Source organism: Gracilinanus agilis, chromosome 4 (genome assembly GCF_016433145.1).
Source record: "Gracilinanus agilis isolate LMUSP501 chromosome 4, AgileGrace, whole genome shotgun sequence".
Classification (NCBI taxonomy): domain Eukaryota; kingdom Metazoa; phylum Chordata; class Mammalia; order Didelphimorphia; family Didelphidae; genus Gracilinanus; species Gracilinanus agilis.
Window position 1 is genome coordinate 189,807,436 of NC_058133.1, and position 19,163 is coordinate 189,826,598.

At 39.6% G+C, this 19,163-nt stretch overlaps 1 protein-coding gene across 2 annotated transcripts in view; it reads left to right on the plus strand.

Moving 5' to 3' along the window:
- The window catches only part of RAB5C (RAB5C, member RAS oncogene family), a 53,418-nt gene that overhangs the window by 3,517 nt on the left and 30,738 nt on the right, over positions 1 to 19,163 (plus strand). Inside the window, exon 1 of one of the 2 annotated variants that reach the window (XM_044677123.1) lies at positions 17,431 to 17,477. The exons of the other annotated variant lie outside the window; for it this stretch is intronic. The gene's annotated coding sequence lies outside the window, so the exon portion shown is untranslated. Of the gene's footprint in view, positions 1 to 17,430; positions 17,478 to 19,163 lie in introns of those variants that run through there. 2 annotated transcript variants of the gene reach the window in all.

Here is a 19,163-nt window from a genome sequence, read left to right on the forward strand (position 1 = left end):
CTTACCTCCAAAGTTAACCCATCTCATCTCTTTATAGGTTTATCTTCTCTACAAAGATGGACCCTGTCCTGTAATGGGCTCCTTTTGCAATACAAAGCCTTTTGAGACATTGTGGTACATATGCTAGTGATTATGGCATTTGTCAGGGCATACTAATTTGAGACCTACTAATCTAGTACCTGTCAGTCTTTAATTCTCTGGGTACTTTGGAATATATTTTTAACATACCTCTATAACATAGTTATGGTTCAGGTCCAGGTTCTTGCTGGGTCTAGAGTCAGAAAGACTTGAATTAAAATCTGACCTCGGGTATTTCTTAGCTGTTTAACCCTGGACAAATCACTTAACCTCTTTTTACTTCAGTTTCTTCAGCTGTAAAATGCAGTTAATAATAGCACCTATATCACGCAGGGTTGTGGTGAGGATCAGATGAGATTTTTAAAAATTTTAAACCCTTACCTATTAAATTAGAATGGATACTTTTGTATTGATTCCAAGACAGAAGGACAATAAGAGTTAGGCAGATGGGGTTAAGTGACTTGCCCAGGGTCACACAGCTAGGAAATGTCTGAGGCCAGATTTGAACTCAGGACCTCCTGCCTCTGGGCCTGGCTCTTAATCTACTGAGCCACCTAGCTTCCCTCACCCTGTTTTTGGACCTTTTATTTTAAAGATGAAATGAAAAAACTGGGTCCCAGAGAAGGTAGTGACTTGTTTAATCTCCTAGGCAGTAGGTGGTCGAGATGGGATTTGAATCCTTATTCTATTACTCTTTTTACTGTACCATTATTACTCTCAGTGTAAATAACATAGCAGATTCGCGATTGGATATTTGATGACAGTTTCTTAGGTAGCAGATTGAAACTATGTAATTCTTTACGTGTCTCCCCTGAATTGAATTAGTAGAGGGAGATTAGATATCAATTCAGCTTAATTCAATACATGCTTATTTTCTGCTCTCTACCAAGCACTATGCTAAGTTCTGGGGATACAATATGATATTTTGGGATTCACGTAGTCTCAGCCCTGCCATCAACCAGCTGTTTGACTGGATTTGTAACCTTTAAGGCCTCAGTTTTTCTCCTCTGTTGATGGTAGGATTTGGACCAGATGACATTTAAGATTTTTTTTTTTTTTTTTTTTAATACCCTTGCTTTTCTGTCTTAGTAACAAGCCCAAGACAGAAGGAGAAGGGCTAGGCAAACAGTTAAGTGACTTGTCCAGAGTCACACAGCTAGAAAGTGTCTGAGGCAAGATTTGAACCCAGGTTCTCTGGACTCCAGGACTTGCACTCTTGCCAATTAGCCATCTAGCTGCCCCTGTTTTTTCTTCTTTTCCTAAAGCACTATGATTTAGTCTGTTGTTTTGGTTGTTCCCAAGTACCATAGACCTTTGAACCTTCTACCTGGTGGAATTGGAAAATGCTGAAATTTTTTGTAGTTGTAGTATGTATAAGGTTAGGGAGAAATCTGCTAAGATGAAATTGCATCCTAGTAGTGAATTGAGTTCCTGTGGGTATTTTTTTGCCTTCTTGCCTTTGGGTGCATGGAATGTACTCCTTTCTCACCTCCACTTCTTAGAATCTCACTCTTCCTTCAAAGCTCACTTCAAGTGCCACCTCCTACTTGAGGTCTTTGTACTTTTATTAAGATGTTGGTGCTCCCCCTACTCCCATTCTTGGCCATGCTTCCAATAGAATGTGAGTTTTTGAGGGCAGGATTATTTCATTTTTGGCACAAGATTTAGTGATAATAAATAGTCATCGATTATATCTGTATTAACATCATCTGTCCTTAGGCCTGACATCCACTTATTAGTCGAGGCAACTAGTTGGGATTGTGGATAAAAAGCTAGGCTTGGAATCAGGAAGACCCAAATTCATATTCAGCCTCAGATGCTTACTAGCTATGTGACGCTGGGTAAGTCACAACTTCCACCTGCCTCAGTTTCCTCATCTATAAAATGGGACTACTTACTAATAGCTCTTACCTCTCTGGGTTGTGAGGATCAAATGAAATAATAATCATAAAGCACTTAGCACAGTGCCTGGCACTGTAGTCAGCACCATAGAAATAGTAGCTGCTATTATTAGCTATTGCTATAAGTAGGGGAATTCTTAAGATCATGACAACAGCTTCTTTGAGCAGTAAGTTATTTGAGAAGTGGACAGCCCCTACTCTGACAATACATTTAAACAGTAGTAGTTGGATAAACATGCCCTGTACTTCCTTGTGCCTCCCATCGCTTTTTTTTTTTTGCTGCTGCCTGATTTCTATTTCCTACTTACCCCTATGAATTTGTTCAATGTAAAACCACCTCTATTACTTGTGACCCTGGTAGCCCAAAGCTTCACTAATCTCTAGATCTCATTTTTGTCTCTGGCCATTCTTTTCGGAGTGGTGGATTACTTTGTTCCTTCACCACTCCCTGATTCCTATGGAGTCAAGGGTAGAGAAAAGAATCGGGAACATCTAGATAATTTAATTATTTGAATAATCAGCCCCAGAAGGGCTGCACCAAGTCTGGAATCAGGAGGAGCCAGGTTCAAATATGACCTCAGACACTTCCCAGCAGTGGGACCCTGGATAAGTCACTTATTTCTGATCCACTAGCCCTTGCCTGTCTAAGAGTTGTTTTTAAGGCAAGAAAGTAGGCATTTAACTAATAATAACCCCATCCTTGAGAGTTAATTCCATTAGTGGACCAGGATTTAATTAAATAATTTAATAAATTAGGTATTACCATGTGCTCCATTCTATAGGAAGATAGCATGGGGAGAAAGGGGGCATAAAGAAATACAAGATATGTTCCTAGACCTCAGTTTATAACTGGAAGAAAATAATAACTAACATTTGCACTTGCCCTGGATCACACAGCTAGTATGTGTCTGAGATGGAATTTAAATCTGGGGTTTCCGTACTCTAAATCCAGTGCTCTGTTTACTCTGAAGCATTGCTTCTCAAGAGAGACACATGAAATAATTGAGAAACATTCAGTATAACACTTAGACCTTCTTGGCTCAACCTGTTTTCCAGGTCTCTTGAAAGACTAATTCAGGTATTCTGGCCCTACTTTATCTTGCCCAGGTCACTCAGGTGACCAATCCTAAAATATGGGTCTGTCAGAATAAGGTCTTTGGGCCAGGGCAGGCATTGCTGTGTGAGTTGTGATCCAGAGTGGTTGAGTAGTTTAAATTCTTAAATCCTCCTAGTGTCATTTATCTGAATAAGTGGAGCTTGAGCCTTGTTAGAATACTTGGGATCTCAATGAGAGTTATTTTGTGGCTTCTCATGTTCCTTTGGTAGCTTTGTATTCTCTTCAGGTGCCATATTAACATGTTAGAAGCATCCCGAGGGCATATGAATGGTGCAGAATTCAGACTGGGCTGCCTTTCTAACCCTAGTTGTTCTGAGTTGCTATGAATTCAGTAATGTTTGACTTCTAGTTCCAGGTTTCTAGCATCAGTTCTATATGCAGCTTGTTTTTGTTTTTATTTTTTTTGGAGGGGGAAAGGGAAAACAGCTAACAATAACCAGAATTCCCTTTAAAAACAATTCTTTCCCATTCTTGAAAAGAGATTTTTGAGGACGAAGGGCTTTTCTTTTAAGGCATTATATGAAGGGACAGCTAGGTAGCACAGTGGATAGAATACTAGACCTGGAGTCAGAAGGACCTAGTTTTCAAATCTGGCCTCTGATACTTCCTAGCTGTGTGACTCTGAGCAAGTCAGTTAATCCCAGTTGCCTAGCCCTTACAACTCTTAGAATTGATACTTAGGGTCTATTCTATAACAGAAGATAAGGGTTTTTTAAAAAATTAAAAATTTAAAGATATTGTATAGAATATGGTGCTTCATTTATTTACTTACTTTTTGGGGCCTTGCCTTCCATCTTGGAGTCAATATTGTCTATTGGCTCCAAGGTAGAAGAGTGGTAAGGGCTAGGCAATGGGGGTTAAGTGACTTGCCCAGGGTCTCTTTTCAAGAATGGGAAAGAATTGTAGAAGAGTGGTAAGGGCTAGGTAATGGGGGTTAAGTGACTTGCCCAGGGTCACACAGTTAGGAAGTGTCTGAGGCCAGATTTGAACCTAGGACCTCCCATCTCTAGGCCTGGCTCTCAATCCACTGAGCTACCCAGCTGCCCTCACAAATAAGGCTTTTTAAAAGACTTTCAGCTTCCATAATTGGGAGTTGTTGTTTTAACAAGTTCCCTCATTTCCCCCAGTTGTTCAAAAAAGTATGAACCTTACCTTTCCTTGGCTTCTTCTTTACTGATTTTTTTTTCATTACTGATTTTTGGCACTAAGACTTCTGAAGTCAGGACTTGGGCCTGTGAGCAATGAGACAGTTATCTCATGTGGAAATTAGACTTTGAGAAAGAAGCCTTCTTAAGCAGACTAAGAGTCAAAACCACCTTAGAATGAATTAGATCGATAGATGCGTGTTAGGGAAAATTCAAGACAAAAGTGTTATAATGGAACAAAATAAAGAATCAAATTTTGCATTAAAATTTTCAAGGTTGTGTGTACATACCAAATGAATCCCCTTAGTTGCAGTAGATGTGGATTTTAGGTGGCATACCATTAGGGGAATAATTGTGAAAATTGAGTGTTGTGGAGCCACCATTTTACTTTATTTTATTTTTTTAAGCCTTAATCTTTTGTGTTAGTATCAATTCTAAGTCAGAAGAGCAACAGAAGCTAGGTAATTGGGTTTAGTGACTTGCCCATGGTCATATAACCAGGAAGTATCTGAGGCCAGATTTGAAACTTGGTTCTCTAGCCTCCAGACCCTATCCACTGTGCTACCATGCTACCCCTGGAGCCACAATTTTAAAGGAATCAAAACTGTGGCAGATGAAAGAAGATGAAACATTAGAGGAGTATATGTACATGTCAGACTTCCTAGCCGACCATGCATCTCTTAATTCCTTATTTCCTTAGTTGGTTCAAAACTGAATTGTCCATCTACAACAAATATCTATTTGGGTAGTATTTGTTTTAGGTTTGATTGAATACTTACTGTGTGGTGGGTTCTGAGGGGAAAGGGTGGGATCAGGTCATGGCTGTGGAATAGCTTTTTTTTTTTTTTTTTTTTTTTTTTAGATAAACCCTTATTTTCGGTCTTGGTATCAATTCTATGATGGAAGGGCAAGGACTAGCAGACGGAGTTAAGTGACTTGCCTGGGGTCACACAGCTAGGACATTTCTGAGTCCAGATTGAACTCAGGTCCTTATGACTCTAGGCCTGGTGCTCTGTTATGCTACTTATCTGCCATGGTCCCTATATTCTTAAGAATTTACCTTTCCTAAATCCCAAGAAAATTTGGGACCAAGGTGATAGAGGTGGAGTTCTCCAAATTTCATTTAGGCTCACTACCTGTTTTCTACTCCATGCTTATGCTCTATATTTTTTTTTTTAAAGCAACAAGACTTTAAGGCTAAGATTTTGTTTTTCATCTACCTAGCTTCTAGAAGCACTTACAGTCCCCTAGATCTTTGGACACTGAGAGAACTTTGAGCCCAAGCAGGTTATATTTCTTTAGAAACACTAACTGTGGAAGTAGATGAATAGTGCTTGGTTCTGGTGAGCTCAGTGAGTGTGTTGATGTCTGGGCAGAAGGAATTTGGTTTGTTGGTGTCTGATACCTGACACCCACTTCCCCAATTCTTCTCTCAAGTGGAATCCCTCACTTCTTTTATAGTAGATAGGAAGGCAACTAATTAAACTGCCTTTTGAGGGGGAGGCCTCTTGAGAATTATTAATTGAAGATATCTGAGGAGTAAAGACTACTTGTATCCATAGCTTAATGGTAAAATTCTCAGTTTTTCCCAGTTTGAGATTTGAGAGATTCTTTGGGACAGGACTCCACAGATCTCTTCTTCTTTGCTATTTCATCCCTTCTCAGCATGAATGTATGGAGAGGTCAGTATTGCTTTTTTTTTTTTTTTTTTAAACCCTTACATTCCGACTTGGAGTCAATACTGTGTATTGGCTCCAATGCAGAAGAGTGGTAAGGGTAGGCAGTGGGGGTCAAGTGACTTGCCCAAGGTCACACAGCTGGGAAGTGTCTGAGACCAGATTTGAACCTAGGACCTCCCGTCTCTAGGTCAGTATTACTTTTGATGAGAGCACTTAAGGAAAATCCTCCTCATGCAAGCAATTCAGAACAAAAGCAAAAATAGACATCGTCTTGTTATAAACAATTAATTAATATCCTATAAGAAACTAGGCCATAAACCACATTTTGAGAACTGCTTTTTGGGAGTGAGGGGGAGTTAGTGACATAGTCCAGCATGTGCCTCTTACTAGGCCCTTTTCTAAGCACGAAGCCTTGTTCTTTCTTAGTGGGGCCAGGGCAGTGGGCCTTTGGGACAAGATGAAGTCAAAGCAAATTGGTTTTGGTAGTGTCATGTGTGTGAGTTGGAGGACTTGAATTAAAATCATGGCCAGAGACGTATCACCTTTTGGACCCTGGCAAGTTATTTTCCATTTCTATGCCTCTTGTAATCACTGTACAACAAATGGAGTTAGATGCCTTCAGTAATCTACCTGGTGTCCCAAAAGTCTTAGTTCAGTTAAAGTTCTAATAGCTTATTAAAGTTGCATTAAGACTTCTGGGACACTGTATATAATAGATACTGTTCTGTACTCTGGAAATTGAAAGATTTCATTCTTTAGTAATCAGCCTCATAGAATAAAGGCTGTCTGTATACTTACTCTTTGCTTCCACTTTCTCATCATCTCCCACTCACTTCCCAGCCTCTGTTTTTCTGGTTTCCAATCTCATCCCTGAAACTGAAACGTCTTTTTACAAGTTGACTAGTTATTTCTTAATAGCCCAACCCAATGGCTTGATCTCTCTGCCCCATTTGCCACTCTTGACCTCTTCCTCCTAGATACTGTCTCCTTCCTGAGTATTCATGGCACCCTTTTTTCCTACTTCTCTGACCTGTCTTGGCTGTTCCTTCTCAATTTCCTTTGCTAGATCATCATCTTTGTACCTCCCAACCCTCCTAACAGTGGATGTACACAAGGGCCCTGCCTTGGGCCATTTTTCCTTTTCTCTCTTTTGGAGATATCATGAGATGCCTTGGGTCCAATTGTCATCTCTGTAGATGATTAGCAAATCTATCTCTGGTCTCCCACTTGGATTCCAGGTACATATCATCTATCAATTATTAATTACATCTTACTAGATGCTCCTATAGACATCTTAAATTCATTATCTAAAACAAGACTCATTGTCTTCACTCCAACCACACTCTCTTCCTGTCCTCCCTATATCTATTAAAAACGCCACACTTCTTCCAATATTATATGTTCAAAACCCCAGCATTGTGTTTAGTTCTTTCTTCCTCACCTGCAATCTGTTGCCAAGTGTCGGTGATTTTACCTTCATAACTTATGTTGCATCCATTCCTTCCTCTACCCATAACCACCACCCTCATTTCGGCCCTCATGATATCTCACTTGTACTATGGCAACAACTTTTTAAATGGCCCCTTTGCTTCTAGGCCCTCCCTTCTGCAATCTGGCTTCCACGAAGCAGCCAGATTGATGTTCCTAATGGCACAGGTGTAACCAGATCACTCCCCTGCTTCCCTGTTCAAAAAGCACCAGTGGTTTCTTCTTGCATTAAAGATAAAATTGGGGGCAGCTGGGTGGCCCAGTAGATTGAGAGCTAGGCCTCGAGGTGGGAGGTCCTGGGTTCAAATTTGACCTCAGACACTTTCCAGCTATGTGACCCTGGGCAAGTCACTTAACCTCCTTTGCCTAGCCCTTACCACTCTTCTGCCTTGGAACCAATACATAGTATTGATTCTAAGGCAGAATGTAAGGGTTTAAAAAAAAAAAAAGATAAAATCCAGACTTCTCTGACTTTGAAAGTTAAGGCCTTCATAATCTGGCTCCAGCCTACTTTTCCAAACCTATTGCACATCGCTTTTCTTCATGTGTTCCCTGGCCAAATTGACCTACTTGCTGTTCCTTGTACAAAACGTTTCATCTCTTATCTCTGTGCCTTTGCAAAGACTGGTCCCATGCCCTGAATGCCCTTCTTCTTCACCTCTGCCTCATTGACTCCCTGGCTTCTTTCAGAGATCAGCTCAAGTTATCACTGCAATTGGTCTGCAAACATTTATGTGATACTTAAAAATTGCTAGGCCCTGTGTTGAGCTCTAGGGAAACAATTCCAACATCCAAGGAGGCTACATTCTAATTGGGGAGGCAACACATATATACAGAAAAATAGATACTAAAAGAATACAAGGTGGTTCTGGGAAATGGGGCACTAGTAGCCCGAGGGTATGGAAGATTGGGAAAGACTTAAAGTAAAAGGTAGCACTTGTGGTGAGTCTTAAAGGAAATCAGGTAGAGACAGAGAGGAGGAAGGAGGGTATTCCAGGCCTGAGTGACTGCTAGTGCAAAGGCACATAGACTGGACGTGAATTATTGCATATGCAGAACAAGGTTGTAGACTAGTTTGTTTGGATGGATTGCAGAGTTTAGGGATAGGAATAATGAATGAGAAGATGGGAAAAGGAAGGACGGGACCTGGTTGTAAAGAATTTTAAATGCTAAACTGAAGAATTTATATTTGGTCCTAGAGTTAATAATATTGGTGACTTGGGATAATGGATTGGTAAGGGTAAAGGTATGAGGCAAGGAGGTCAGATAAGAGGCTGTTGGCAATAGTAAAATCAACAAGTGATAAGATCTGTACTAGGGTTGTGGCTAGATGGGGACTATGCAAGAGATATGGAGATAGAAACAATAAAATATGGCAACTAATTGGATTATGTGGGAATGGTTGAGGAAAAACATTCCAGGATGGCACATACTGAAGTTTTAGGTGGACATACCAATAATAGGGAAGCTTAAAAGAGAGTTGTTTTTTTTATTTTTTTTCCTGGGGAAAGATAGTTCAAATGTTGAGTTGGAAATACATTTGGGACATCTAGTTTGAAATGTCTAGGTATTTGGTAATTCTGGACTTGAGCTCAGGAGATGGCTTAGGGCTGGATGTAGAGAGCTGGGAGTCATCTGCAGAGAGATGATAATTTAACCCATAATAGCTGCTGACATCACCAAGTGAGAGAGTATACCGAGAAAAAAAAGGAGGGTACTGGAGAGAGCTTTGGCATAAATCTATGATTAGATAGTGTGTGACATGGATAACAATCCAGCAAAAGAATCTTGACAAGGCTTAGGTATGTAGTATGAGGGAATGCAGTGTCAGAAGCTTCAGAGAGGTCTAGGAAGATGAGAACTGAGAAAGAACTATTAGGTCTGGCAAACATCAGAAATGAGTTTTGAAGAAAGCAGTTTCATTTGAGTGAAGGAATCTGAATCCACATAGATTTAAGGAGCTTAACCAGGTGAGACCTCTTTGTGGCCTAGCAATATGACTCCAGATGAATGAGAACCTTTCCCTGTGTCTTTTTATTACCCTGTGTTATATATGATCTTAGAGAAGTCTTGTACACTAGGGTGTAAGATGTACATAGTCTAAGGTGTTGGCCATGATGAAACTGTGTTGCAAAGTTAATAACATCTGTTTTCTTGAGAAACCCTCCTGACCTTTTCTCTGCTATTTCATATATGCTTATGTCAGGCCACAATACCATTTCATTTTAGGGGTTCTTTTGCCCAAGGCAAAGAGAAAACAAAAAAGCTGTAGTATAGAAAAAATTTAATTAAGAAAATTTAGTAAAAAAAAAAAAAGATTTAAGGGGCTTAAGTTAATGGGAAGAGAAGAACTAGCGAAACAAATGTAAATGGCTTTCTTAAGGAGTTTGGTTAGGAAAAGGAGGAAAGTTATAAAATGGTAGGGAGAGATGGATCCAGGGATGGAGGGCTCTAGTGATGACTTTTTTTAAAAGGATAGAGAAACTTGGGTGGATTTGTAGGCAGCAGGGAAAGAAACAATAGACTGTAACTCTGGGCAAGTCACTTAACCACAATTGTCTACTTTACTGCTCTTCTGCCTTAGAACACACTTAGATAATACATGTATAACTCAGATCAAATTGCTTGCCAGCTCCAGGAGGTGGGAGGAAAGGAGAGAGGAAGACAATTTGGATCATATAACTTTGGGAAATTTGTTATTACATGTAATTGGTAAAAAGTAAAATATTAATTTTTTTTACAATAACAGACAAAGTATTGATCCTAAGATAGAAAGGAAGGCTTTTTTGTTTGTTTTTTGTTTCAAGAAAGAGGTTGAATATTAGAGAGGGGAGAATGATGATTGGGGTATGGTACTGGAGAATATGGGAAGGGCTGATCAAAAATCAAAAGTGTGAGTAAAGGTGTTGGACTAGGGGAGGAGGAAAGCCATTTCTTCATCAGAGACTGAAGAGGGAGAAAAGGTGGAGGATGAAATCAAGTGGCTGTGAGGTGTGGAGGAGAAAGGGATTTTTTAGTTGATCTCAAGTTTTTGAATGTTGAGGGAAAAAAGATAAGAGAATGGGAAAGGTTTTCTATCAGAGGCTTGAGAGAAGTGATTTGGAAGGGGAGAGGAGTAAGATAGAGAAATGAGTAGGAACAAAAGGACTGTAGTGAGGGCCAATTGAGATCAGGTAATAGAAATTTGTAGTGAAAACAGCCAGCATGGTTTCCAGACTTTTCTTCAGTTTTGAGGAGGTGGATGTTGGGAGTAATCCAGGGTTTGACAAAGTGTGAACAATCACAGAACAAGGGAGCATGCAATTCAAGAGTGGAAGATAGGGGGTGGCTCAGTGGACTGAGAGCCAGGCCTAGAGATCAGGCCTAGAGGTCCTAGGTTCAAATTTGGCCTCAGACACTTCCTAGCTGTGTGACCCTGGGCAAGTCACTAAACCCCCATTGTCTAGCCCTTATCACTCTTTTGCCTTGGAGCCAATACACAGTATTGACTCCAAGATGGAAGGTAAAGGTTTAAAAAAAATTTTTTTTTTTTTAAAGAGTGAAAGATAGCTAGAAGTGAATTGTTTCACTAAGGAGATGAGGTCAGAAAGGGAAAAGACTAGCTGGAACAGAGAAGGATGGCCTGACAAAATACAGTGCAGTAGAGGAATTTCAGTTCACAGTGCAGACAAAGGATATGTTTGAGAAAAGCAAAGTATAGGGAGAGATGGAATGATATAGGGGATTGTGCTCAGATAAAGGAAATTTCAGAGTTCTTGAATGTAGAAGTGAAGCCCTTTTAAATGATGCAAGATCAAGAATGTGACTATTTTTTGTGTGTAATTGAAATGGTGTGGAAGAACAACAGGTCATGGGAGTAGAGTAGGTTGAAGAATTGAGTATTTGGGTAAAGAGGCAGATGTGTCTTAGTGAATTGAGAGCCAGATCTAGAGACTAGGATCCTGGGTTCTAATTTGTCCTCAGCTATTTCCTAGCTGTGTGACCCTGGACAGGTCACTTTACCCCATTGTCTAGCTCTTACCACTCTTCTGTCTTGGAACCAATATAGAGTGAACCTCAAAAGAGGACAGGTTGCTGTATAGAGTGAACCTCAAAGAAGGGTAGGTTGCGGTGTGATGGCATCTCAAGTATGTTGAGAGATATGTGAGAAAGCACAATTAGTACTTCACTGGAAGACTATGGTGTCATCTAGGAGCCAGGCCTGAGTCAGAAAGAGTTAAGAGAGGGAAAGGTGTAAGAGAGGGAAGTTTGTTATTTATAGAGTTGTAGTTCTTGAGAGCAAAGTGAAAGGGCAGGCAAATAAGAAGTAGAAGGATATTGGGAGTGTTAGCCTTAAGGTCTGTGGGGATGGTGAGAGGGCTGGCAAAAGAAATTAGAGAGGGTGGGGTTGTGCCTCTGGTAGTCTGGGATTCAGGATTTTTGAGATAGTAAAGGGGAAGGAGATCAGAGAGCTTGTTTAACCATTATGGGGGTGGGGTGTGCCTTTAGGAAAATGAATCCCATCAGTTAGCCCATAAACATTGATTGGGACAATTAGGTAGCACAGTGGATAGAGCTTCAAGCCTAGAGTTAGGGGGACGTGTTCAAATCTAGCCTTAGATATTTCCTGACTGTGTGACCCTGGGCAAGTCACTTAACCCCAGTTACCTAACTCTTACTGATCTTCCACCTTGGAACCAATACTCAGTATTGATTCTAAGATAGAAGGAAAGAGTTAAAAAAAAAATAGGACATAGAAGTTTTTAAAAAACACAAAACAGTAAGTGCCTGCTATATGTCAGGTACTGTGCTAAGCTCTGGAAATACAAAAAGCAGGGTCCAGTTGAAGACAGAGGCTCTGCTGATGAAGGTAGGCGAGTCTAATGTTCTTCCGAACTCAACAAGGACTTTTTCCCATTGGAAGCCTATCCTGATTGATTTTTCCTTCTCATCCCACTGAAATGTTCATTCTTAGATGGAGAAACTGTTTCATTTCATTTATGTTGAGTGAAACTGCCCTGGAGGAATTAATATTCCACGTTGGAGGAAACAGGGTAAGATAGATAAATACAAAAGTAATTTGGGGAGGTGAAGAGGATCAGGAAAGAATTCCAGAAGCAGGTGGCTTTTGAGCTGAATTTTGAAGGGGACCAGGGATTTAAGTGGCCACTATTGCCTCTATATTAAGTGGCTATTGTCTCTCCTATGCCAGTAATTTACTGTGGTGAAGAAGAGGTCAATATTGACCCTTTATAGAATTTGAAGTTAAAATAAGTAATCCCTTCATCTACCTGCCCTTCCTTGCCCCATTTTTTATTAACAACGACAGGTAGATTTTCCTACTAACATCAAGGACTGGGAGGCCTACAACTCAGCAGTAGACTACTACTTCCTCTGCTCTTTCTTAGTGCTGATGAATGGAGCTAAACAAAATCATGAAACAGGTCAGTGGGTCCACTACAAATTTATGTTATCTAATCTCAACTGGCCCTTGATTCACCTCTGCAAAGCAGTCCATTTACTCCTTCCTAAATGATTCCCTGTCCCATTCCTCACTATTTAAAGAGGCCGTTTATAAACTTCTTTTTTCCTTAGCCCTTTCACACCAATCCCTGCCCCCTTTTCTTCTATGGACTTTTCCTTCTACTTTGCTGAAAAATAGAGCTCATTCATCTTGCTCTCTCTTGTCTCCTCTACAATTCAAAACTTTCTGACCTCATTCCTGACTATTTTCTTTACTTTAGCAGCTTTTCGCATAAAGGCTGGCTCCTCTTCATGTGCCCTTGATTTCATCCCTTCCGTTTTTTGTCTAGTAGATTGCCCCCATGATCATTCTGTCCCCATCCGTAACCTTAAGTCTTTTCCTTTCTACTGGTTTTTTCCCTGCTGCTTATAAACATGTCCAAGTGACTCCCTCCTTGTTCAAAAACAAACAAAAAAATGAAAAAGAAAACAAAACAACTCTTACTAGACCCTACTATTGCTTCCTGTGTCTCTTCTCTCTTTCTTAGCTAAACTTCTAGAAAAAAACTATTTATTGCTTCTATTTCCTCTTCTCCCTCACTTTTTCAGCTTCTTCAAACTTGATTTCTGATCTCAGCCTTCAACAGAACTACTGTCTCCAAAGTTATCACTGATTGCTTTTTTAAAAATACATTTTTATTTATCTTTTTTGTTTCTTACATCATATCACCATAGTTATCCCATTTATCCCTCCCTCTCCCAGATAGAAATGCTGTCCCATAAGACAAAATGTTATTTTTTTTAAAGGAAAAAAGTCAGCATAACTGGTTCATACATTGAAAAAGTCTGAAAACCTGTGGACCTTCCACCTGTACAGAGGGGTAGTTTGGATGTGCCTTCTCATGTATCTTCAATTGATTCCTGTTTGATCTTTATAATTTTGTTACCTTTACTTTTTTATTTTTTTATTTTTTTGGTGTGTCTTTTCATTTATATTTCAGTTGTCACTGTGTATGTGTATATTGTTTCCTTGGCTCTTCTTCTCTTTATCAGTTGGTGTAGATCTTTCCATGTTTCTCTATATTCATCACATAATTTCTTATAGAGCAGTAATATTCCATTACATTCATGTATCATGATTTCTTTAACTATTTTCCAACTGATGGACAGCTACTTTGTTTCCAATTCTTGTTTGTCACAAAAAGTGCTTCTATAAGTATATAGAGACTTTCTTATCAATGACTTCTTTGGGCATTTGAGGTTCAAAGGGTATGCCCTTTTTAGTCATTTTATTTGCATAATTCCAAGTTCCTTCCCAAAATGGATATATTATTTTACAGCTCCACCAACAATGCAATACTGTGCTTCTCTTTCTATGACTCTAATACTGTTACCATTTTTTGTCTTTTTTTGCAGATTTGTAGGGTATGAAGTAAAACCTCAGAGTTGTTTTGTTTTGTATTTCTCTTATTGGAGCATTCTTTTCTATGGTTGTTAATAGCTTATAATTCTTCAATGGAGAACTGTTCATGTCCTTTGACAATGTCTCTATTTAGGGAATGGCTTTTGGTCTTCCATATTATTATTGCCTATATATCTTGAATACCAAACCCTTATCTGAGAAATTTGATATAAATATCTGTTCTCAGTTGACCTTCTTCTTATCCTAGAGCTATATTTATTTTAGGTGAACCTATGGAACTCATGCCAGAGGGGTCTGCTCCCTTCTCCCTTTCCACATGGGCCTGAGGACATTTCTCAGATGATCTGCCCCTCTGCCTAGCAGCCCAATGGGAGTGCTTCCTCCCTCCCCTGTCTGGGGCAAGGTGTGGGAGTGGGTCTCATATGTGGCATGAGGGTTGTAGTTTGGGCACTTGGTCTCTAAAAGGTTCACCATCAATGACCTAGAGGCATAATTTTGCTCATGGAAAAGCTTTTCAATTTCATGTAATTAATATTAACTGTTTTTTTTTATAATTGCCTCTATCCCTTGTTTGGTTAAGAATTCATTCTTATTCCACATATAGCTGTGAAAGGTAGATGACCTGCTTCTCTAGTAATTCTTTTTTTATGATAAGATCTTTTAATATTCAGGTGGCATATCCATTTAATAGTGATTTTTTAATTGCCTCATCCGATGACCTAATCCTTATCATCCTTGACTTATCTGTAGCATTTTACACTTTCTCTTTTCTAGAGTTTTTGTGACATTATTCTTTCTTTGGTTTTCCTGCTTATCTCAATCATTCCTTTTCAGTCACTTTTGCAGATTCATCTTCCATATTTTACACTTAAGTTATGCCCCAAACCTCTCTTCTAAACCCACTTAATCTTCTCTCTTCACACTCTGTCCCTTAGTGACCTCATCAACTCCCTTGGGTTTAAATATTTTTTTCTATGCATATGACTCCCAAATATGTATAATCAGCCCCAACATCTCTCCTGAGCTTCATTGATACAACTCCAACTGCCTGTTGGACATTTCAAACTGAATGTCTCAGAAACCTCTTACATTTGTGTCCAAACCGAACATATCTTTTGCCTAAAACCTGCTCCTTTCCTAATTTACTTTGTATCTGTCAATGACTATCATCCTTTGTAATCTTGTGGGATTCTTGACTCTTTTCCTCACCCTGCATATCCAGATGGTTGCCCAATCTTGTTTTAACTTCCACAATATCTGACTTATCTATTTTTTTTCCTCTGCTGACCCTCCAGCCTTGGGTCTTCAACTACCTATTAAAGACATCTGGAACTGAATGCTGGTAGAGATAGCTTAAACTCAACAACTCTAAGGGGCTCACCCTCTCTCCTCCCTCCCATATCTAGTCAGTTACCAAAACCTGTTGGTTTAATCTTTGCTGCATCTCTCAAATTTATTCCCTTCGCTCTTCTAATACTTTTACAACCTTGGTGCAGGTCCTCTTCTCCTCACACCTAGACCATTGCAGTAGATTGTTGGTTGGTCTATCTGCCCCATTCCAGTTCTCTATTCAGCTGTCATAAAGTGATTTTTCCTAAAGCATGTCATCCTCCTTCTCCCCAGTAAACTTCATTGGCTCCCAGTTGCCTCTAGGATCAAATATAAAATTCACATATTCTGTGATCCAGTGACATTGGCCTCCTTGCTGTTCATTACCTGACCCCTGGCATTTCCACCAACTCTCTCCCATGCTAGGAATAGTTACTCTTAACTCGATGCCTCCTGGTTTCTATGGCTCTCTTTAAGTCCCAGCTAAAATTCCATCTCCTACAGGAAGCTTTCCCAGTCTCTTTTATTTCTAGTGTCTTCCCTTTGTAGATTATTTCCTGTTTATCTTGTCTTAAGCTTATTTGTACAAGGATGACTGTTCCCTTACAGAGATTGCTTCCCCCATTAAATTATGAACTCCTCAGAGGGCAGGGACTGTCTTTTACCTTTCTTTGAATTTCCACTTAGCACTACCTGGCAAATGGTAAATATTGTAAATAAAAATGCTTATAGATTGACTTTTCTCACATGGCCACCACTCTAGTTCAAACCCTCATTATATCTTACTTGGACTAATATAAGAACTTTCCAATTTGTTTCTCTGTCTTAGGTCTTTTCCCCTTTCCAATCTATCCACACAACTGCCAAAGTGATATTCTAAAGTACATAAGTTTAATCATGTCATTCCAGCTCCTTATTTCCTCTAGGATCAATTATAAGTATCTCTGTTTAGCCTTTCTCACCTGGCCCCAATCTATCTTTCCAACTATATTATAGGACTTCTCTAATTCCAGAGTCTACATTCCAACCTGACTGGTTGCTCCTTGTTGCTCCTCATCTCCTAATTAATTATCCTTTGTCTTTGCACTGGCTAACCCTCTGCCCAGGAGGCATTCCTGCCTCATCCCTACCTCTTAGAATCCCTTGTTTCCTTGAATGTGGCTTATGACACTTTCTATGGAAAACCTTTCCTGGTACTGTTCCTCCCTTCCCCATCCAGTTTCTAGTGCTTGCCCACCAAGAAATTTACCTTGTATTAATTTGTATTTATTTTTGTGTATGTACATGTCTCTTCTGATAGAATATAAGCTCCATCTGTATAGGGATTGCTTTGTTTTCTGTGTTTGTATCCCTAGCACAGTTCCTGACATGTAATAAATACTCAATAAATGCTTATTGATTTATTGACAAGGGTAGCAGAGATCCTATCCCCTCACCTTAATCTGAGTATCCTATAACCATTCTGACTTAGAAGCAGAGTGTACGGCTTGGATGCCAGGTCTCATGAGAATGGCTGGAGACCCCTCCTTGATGACTTTTTCCTCTACTTTTATTAGGGTAGAAGTGTCATGTTCAGTCCTGGTGACTTTTCTGTGATGAATGATAGCGAATGAACAACCCTATAGGCCTTATTCCTATTATTGGCATGCCTTGTGGTATTATTTATGTGGGCTTGTGACACAAAAAGCAACCAAATCAGATGTTTTTCTGAAGTCTGTTTTAGATCTCATCATCTTGAAGCAGACATTTTACTGCTGCCTTGATCTTTTTTTTTTTTAACCCTTACTTTCTGTCTTAGAATTGATGCTGAATATCAGTATAAGAACCGCTTTGATCTTGAGTGAGATTCTCTGGGAATCATTGCTGAGTGATCAGGTATGGTATTCATAAGCAGTAATCACATGCTAGGATCTTGATTTGCCTTCCTACTATTCCTATCCTGATAATTGTGTACATTAAGAAAATATATTTATAATTATTTTTCCCATGGTTACATAATTCATGTTCTCTCCCTCCCCTTTTCCCTCCCCCCTCCAAAAGCTGACAAGCAATTCCACTGGTATACATGTGTTATCACTTGATATCCATTTCCATATTATTCATTTTTATAATAATCTTTTAAAACCAAAACCCCAAATCATGTACCCATATAAACAAGTGATAAACCATATGTTTTTCTTCTGTGTTTCTACTCCCACAGTTCTTTCTCTCAGTGTGGATAGAATTCTTTCTCATAAGTTCCTAGGGATTATTCTGGATGATTGCATTGCTATTAGTAGCAAAATATTACATTTGACCACCCCACAGTGTTTCAGTTAACTGTGTACAATATTCTCCTGGTTCTCTTCATTTTACTCCAATCAGTTCATGGAGGTCTTTCCAGTTCATATAGGAATCAAGCAGTTCATCATTGGTTATAGCACAATAGTATTCCATCACCGTCATATACCACAATTTGTTTAGCCATTCCCCAGTTGAGGAATATTCCCTCATTTTCCAATTTTTTTTGCCACCACAAAGAGCAGTTATGAATATTTTTGTACAAACATTTTTCATTCTTATCTCTTTGGGGTACAAACCCAGTAGTAGTATGGCTGGATCAAAGAATAGGCATTCTTTTAAAGCCCTTTAGCCATAATTCCAAACTGCCTTCCATAATGGGTTGGATCAATTCACAACTCTACCAGCATGCATTAGTATCCCAATTTTTGCCACATCCCCTCCAACATTTATAATTTTCCTTTACCATCATATTGGCCAGTCTGCTAGGTGTGAGATGGTACCTTAGAATTGTTTTGATTTGCATTTCTCTAATCAGGAGGGCATACTTTCTTAATTATATAAGTAGTGACCTCAGTTCTTCAGTTATCTAGAACCTTGGGCAGCTAGGTGGCTCAGTGGATAGAGTGTTAGGCCTGGAGTCTGGAGGTATTAGATTCAAATCTGGCCTCAGGCATTTCCTAGCTTTGTGACCCTGTGCAAGACACTTAACCCCAAGTGCCTAGCCATTATTGCACTTCTACCTTAGAATCAGTATTAAGGCAGAAGGTAAGGGTTTTTTAAAAAAGATTTCAAGGGTCCCTTCTTCCTGAGCTTTGGGTTTTTTTCTCTATCCCCATTTTTTGTTCTTACTGCCCAAGTTGCATCAGAAGGCTTATGGAGATGGCCCATTGCTAGCTTTGGTTGGGTACAAGATGGGGAAAAGGAAACCAGAGCCCCCGATTGAGGCTCCTGTCCAGTGACCAGAAAGTTAGAAATGATTACTGCTGTTGGCTAGGCCTTCCCTAAGAGCTAGTCTCTCCATTGGGGCCCAGAAATCAGTCAATAAAGATTAGGGAGAGGATATTTTGACGTCCGTCTATGTTGTCAGAAAGCTGTGACAGTGTCCTGGAAGTCATGGCTCCATCTCTCAAGAGATTACTCCTCGCTTACTCTGCTTGGCACCTGTCCTGGAGTCACACCAGTTTTTAGACATAAGGGAAATCTTCACAGAGATCAGTTGTGTTCTGTCTCAGCTTAATGTTGGCAAAACTCCAGGCCCAGCATTCCCTGTGTTTTAGT